Genomic DNA, 6,000 nt, shown 5'->3' on the forward strand with positions numbered 1-6,000 from the left:
ATTAAGCAATTTATGCATGTTTGGTTAAATGAAAATCTTGTGCTTTTTGATTGGCTTGCCCCCATTAAAAATAAAAATGCCCTCAACATTTGATGCTTTTGTTAAAGGAAATAACACAACCTTGTTTAAATGTCTAGTTATTAGATGATAAAATGCTTTGTATTATGCTGTTTAGGTTAAAAGATACGTTAACTGCTGAGACTTTGCAGTCTTTGAAATAGATGTAAGGAATAAGTTGGAAAGTGCATAGTGATACATGTACAGTATTGCTTTTAAAATTGTTTAAATGCTTTTCCCATGTAGGACGTGTTCCTCTTTCACTGTTTTGTCTTCCTCTATGGAAAACATACCTTCCCTCCTGTTCTCCATTCTTCTCTCCCACTGAATTCTGTATTCTATCTAAAAATGTCAGTCAACAATACAGAATTAAATAGTTTATGAGATTATTGACATCTCATTTTCTAATTTTTAGTTGTAATAAATTCAAGGGGATAACCACGTTATTTCATTGTATGCACTTGGTTGTATATAATACACCTCAAAATAAAGTGGTTGTTGAGTAGGTTTGGAAATATTTCTTACTGTCTGAATTCACTGTAATGGAATTTGTTGTAACAGGCTTTGACCTGTATTAAAGGAACTTGATGTACTTGATTTTTGTGAGGGCCATGAGATCTTTAAACAGAAGCTTAAGGGACTTTTGTTATAATACAGGTTTCGTCCAGCTCTTGCACTCACTGGGCCTAACAAAAGGGCTTTTTGAGCAAATGTTTATGTGTGAGTCCTTTAAATTCCATATGAAGATGTGGTTGGCTTTTAGCAATAGCCCTTCAGGAGCATACTGCTTGGGAGATTCTGTTTGAATAATCTGTTGTACCAGTCAGCAACAGATAATTGCTAGATGCAGTATTACCAACGAAGATAAAATGGATCCAGTCCTTGAATGAAAGAAAATGAATTCAAGGTTCCGATTTATAAAATGATCGAGTGTATGTGAACACTACAAGGTAGGAAGTTTGGTTTTTTCTCTGTCACTTATTAACCGTGATCATGGGCAGGTAGAGGATTGCAGCCAAAGAAAAGAAATTCTTATCATTAGGAGGCTAAAGCAATCTGGAGTGTTTATGGATTGGCTAACTTTTAAAAAATGTTATCTGTAATTTCTGTCAGAGGGATGAAGTGGAGCCTTTTAGTGATTGAAATACAGGTGCCAAAGTAGCACTTCTAGGCTTAATCAACCAAATAAACAGGAACTGTGCAAGACTTTAGGCAAATAAGAATTTTCAGTAAAAATCTGAACATACATAACACTGTATTTTGCTCTTGCTACATTTTGATCAGCTGTCATTGATTAAAGAAACCCACTTTAGAACACTGGATTTTTCTTAACAGCTTGGGGTACAACTTCCTAGAACAAGGAGAATAGTATCTAATTTACTTGAGGCTTAAAAAAAATTTAGACTCAGAAAATTTCACTTCATATCTCCTGTATGCTCAGAACTGCTAGGCACTGGAAATATAAAGACAAAAATGATATGGTCCCTTGTCCTAAAGGAGCTAAGATTCTTCTGGAGGGGACTTCTAAACATATACAAAATAGTACAAAGTAAACTTGAAGAAGGTTGGCACTAGCAGCCAGGGGAATCAGACATCATGTTAGGCAGTGGGATTTTTTAAAAGGTTAAAGACAAGCAGGAGAGTGCATTTCAGGCATGAGGGGACAACTGTGTAAAGACGGAACAAAATGGAATACTAGATATGGGATGGTTTGGCTGGACCAAAGAATTCTTGATGTGGGGAATGTATGAATAAGGCTGGAAGGAAGGTTGGGAGCCTGGTTGTAAGCAACGAAAACGAATTTATATTTGATGCTGGAGTTTGAATCCTTTATTGAGCAGGAGAATAACCTGAAATAGACCTGAGCTATAGGGATATTAGTTTGGCAACTGTGTTGGATGGATTAGAGAAGGGAAAAATGAGATAGGGAGACCATTTAGGAGGTATTTGCAAAATCCTGGCAAGAAGTGATAAGGGAATGGATGTGAGATATTTCAATAGTAGGATCAAATTTATGTCTCCAGATGAAGTCCCTCTCAACGCCATTTCCACATCACCAACTGCATGTTGGACATTTTGAATTGGATTTCCCACAGGTATCTCAACTACGACATTTCCAAAATCATTCATTACTTTTTCTCTAAAACCTTCCCATCTTTCCCATGCCCTGATCTCTAAGGGCGCAGCACTTTTCAGACATCTAAGCTCAAAGTGTCAACATCACCAACTCAATGTGATCTCTCAACATGCATCCAACCCATTGCTAAATCTTGTTTCTACCCTCACACTTCTCCCATAGGTCTCCTGCTCTCCAATCATACCACAACCACCCCACTTCAGATCCTTTTTGCTGGATGATTTCACTATCCTACTCAATCTCCTTCAGTGTCTTGCACTCCAACACATCCCCTGCAATGAAAAATTATTTTACTCAATAAACTCCTAGTGACACTTCATGATAAGCGTCTACTCCCTTGTTTGCCATTTAAAGCTCTCCAAAACCAGTCTCCTTCCTACCTTCCAAACCTTCTTATACTCCCATCTCTGCATGTATTCTTCCATCTGATCATACTGACCTATGTGCTAATACTTCATGCACAAGAGTGTGCTGGTAAATGTTTAACAACTGGCTCTCCAGAAGAAAGGAGGATACATTTTTAAGTTTTATTTGTATTATTAACATTTTCTCCATCACTTTTTCTAGCTTTTTTTTTTTTGGTGAGGCAATCAGGGTTAAATGACTTGCCCAGGGTCACACAACTAGTAAGTGTCAAGTGTCTGAGGCTGGATTTAAACTCAGGTCCTCTTGATTCCAAGGCTGGAGTTCTATCCACTGCCCCATCTAGTTGCCCCCATCACTTTTTCTTTAGACCAGACAGTCAACAAAATAATAAATCAAGCCCTGATTTGTCGTGTTTGCTGATTTGTGAAGTGTGAACGCTCACACTGAAAATTTAACAGCTGGCTCTGGGAGGCATGTTGGAGCTGGCCCGAGAACAGACATCCGTCCATCATAACCCTCCCATCTCCATACCTTTGTACTAGTCCATCCCCATGTTTGGAGTGGGTAACTACGCTCCCTTCACCTCTTAGAATAGTTGGCTTTTGGGGCTTCTAGGTGGCACAGCGGATAGAGCACCAGCCCTGAAGTCAGGAAGACCTGAGTTCAAATCCAGCCTCAGACCAGACACTTGACACTAGCTGTGTGACCCTGGGCAAGTCACTTAACCCCAATTGCCTAAAAGCAAAAAAAAAAAAAAAAGAGCATAACAATGGTCAGACTACCTGAAAGCTATGATCAAAAAGAGAATCTTGGGGCAGCTGGTTGGCACAGTGGATAGAGCACTGGCCCTGAAGTCAGGAGGACCTGAGTTCAAATCCATCCTGTAAGATGTATGTAATCACCCAAAGGAGATTGGCCTGACCTTTGTGGGGAGGAGAGCAGAGGGAAAATAGAATGAGCATTTATTAAGCACCTACTCTATGCCAGGAATTGGGCTAAGCAATTTACAAATATCTGATTTGACCTTCACAACAATCCTGGGAAGTAAGCACTATTGTTATCCTCATTTTACAGTTGAGTAAACAGGCAGATAGCAATTAAAAGACTTGCTAGGAAGTACCTAAGGCTGGATTTGAACCCAGGTCCCTGACTCCACACTCAGTGTTCTATCCACTGTACCACCTAACTCACCGTATGCACACAGGAGAGACAGTGGGTGAAAAAATCCAGTGCCCAGTTATAACATACATGTCAGTGGACAACCTATAGAACTTTGTCCACCACTATATATTTATTTAGACAGGTAGTACTTACTGATGGACAACTAGTTAGACCCAGAGTTAAACTGGGGAGAATGGGCAAACAAGTGTCTTTAATAACCCTCAAACTTCCCGTGAAGGTAAAGTCCTGTCTTTTTATTACTGACATCCCACTGATGTTTGTCTGGGCCATGCCATGGGACACAGTCATCTCTGAAAACCTGAAAATGACTATCACCCCAAGGTATGATAGAGGAGCACATGGTGAGTGTGAGCAGGCTGCAACATATAATGAGGAACTCTGAGAAAGAACTGGAGTAAATATGTCATCACTGAATGATAAGTGGCTGAGGGTTGGAAGGTGGACAGCCAGAGTGCTCTGCTGGTACCTCCTCACCCTCTGAATGTCGAGAGAAATTGAGCAAAGACCCTATGTTGATCTTATGGGAGGATATGGAAAAGAGTCAGGTGGGGTGGACCAGTTTGCCATCTACTTTGTTGGAAGCAATTTCCCAACTAAAGACATCTCAGAACCATTTCAGTATTTACTTGTATTACAGGAAGAAAATGGGAGGAAAGAAGTAGATGTCTTAAATTTTTTTTTCAAGTGCTAAAGTGACTGGTAATGATTAAAATCCATTTTAATGTAGTGCCAGTATTAACGTTAGGAAAAAGGCAGTAAATGCAAGGAAAATTCACAGACACCTAAATGGTTGCTATTCCAAACATAGGACTGATCTTAAAACATTCAAATAACATGCTTTTTTTAAAAAAATCATTGGATACTAGCTTTTTCAAGTAGGCTCTACAAATAAATATAGATGACAAATTTTATAAATAAAATTGATTAGGATGTTAAAGTCGTTAAATGTTCCCTCTGGTCATATGATTTTCCTATTTTCTCACTGTTATGGAGAAAGTGCTTTTGCTTCATAAATAAGTTTGATGAGAGAACTAGAATTATAGAATGGAAGGGACCTTAGAAATCATGTGTTTAACCTTTTATTTTACAGATGAGGCAACTAGAGAGATTAAGTGTCACACCATCTCCAGTCTCTGTCTTTGCACTGGCTGTCCCCTATGCCAGGAATGCCCTCCCTTCTCACCTTTGCTGTTTAGAATCCTTGACTTCCTTTAAGGCTCAGCTCAAAGGTCACCTTCAGTTGAGGTCTTTCCTTGCTAGTCTCGCCTCCCTCCACAAACTACTAGAGTGTTTTCCTTAGATTACTTCAATCTTGTATGTACCCTGTTATTGACATAATTCTTAGAATGTAAACTCCCAAATGTCAGGGACTGTTTCTTTACTTTCTTAGTGTTCTCTATGCTTAGCACAATTCTTGGCATTTACTAAGTGCTTAATATTTTTTAACTGACAAATAAATGCTCGTTGACACCATGTCATATAGGTAATGAGTGGCAGAGTCATGACTTGACCCAAGATCTTCAGAGTCCCAAAGAAGTACAAATTTTATATATGCATATACATATATATGTATGTGTATATATACATATATATATATATGTTATTTGTTTATCTTTATCTTGAAATTGATAACTTTAATTTTGGGGGGTGGGGGAGAGAAGGGAACAGGACCTAAGATTTCATTGACATAGAAGAAATTCCTCTATCAATGCAGAACAGCACCTTGCGCTGTAATTTATATTCTTGGAGAGTTGCCTGAGGGGCACAGGTTAAATGACCCTTCCACAGCTCACACAGCAGTAATATCTTGAATTTTTAAAATCTCTTTTCATCCAAGAACATTTGCATATATATTCACTTGTTATATCTTATATGTAAATGCAGAGATAAATTTCAAGAGGATTTGAAAAATTCAATTTGATTTTATTTTCATCAGGAGGTTTTAATAGGCTGTTTTATAAATCATCAATGCCTCTCCATTGCCTGTTGAATGAAATCTAAATTCTTTAGCTTGAGATTCAAGGTCAGTTCACAGTACAGCCCTATCTGTCTTTCCACTATTCATTCCTCTGTGGGAATTACCTTCTATTGAAGTCAAACTGAGATACTTACCATTTCTCTTTTTGGGATACCCTCCCTTCCCACTTCTCTGGATCCTACCCACCTTTCAAGGTCAGACTCAAATTCAGCCTTTTCAAAGTCTTTCCTCCTTTTCTAGCCTCCTCCTGTCAGCTCTTTCTATAGTACTCACTGCCTGT

Source organism: Phascolarctos cinereus, unplaced genomic scaffold (genome assembly GCF_003287225.1).
Source record: "Phascolarctos cinereus isolate Bilbo 61053 unplaced genomic scaffold, phaCin_HiC Scaffold_7;HRSCAF=346, whole genome shotgun sequence".
NCBI classification, from domain to species: Eukaryota; Metazoa; Chordata; class Mammalia; order Diprotodontia; family Phascolarctidae; genus Phascolarctos; species Phascolarctos cinereus.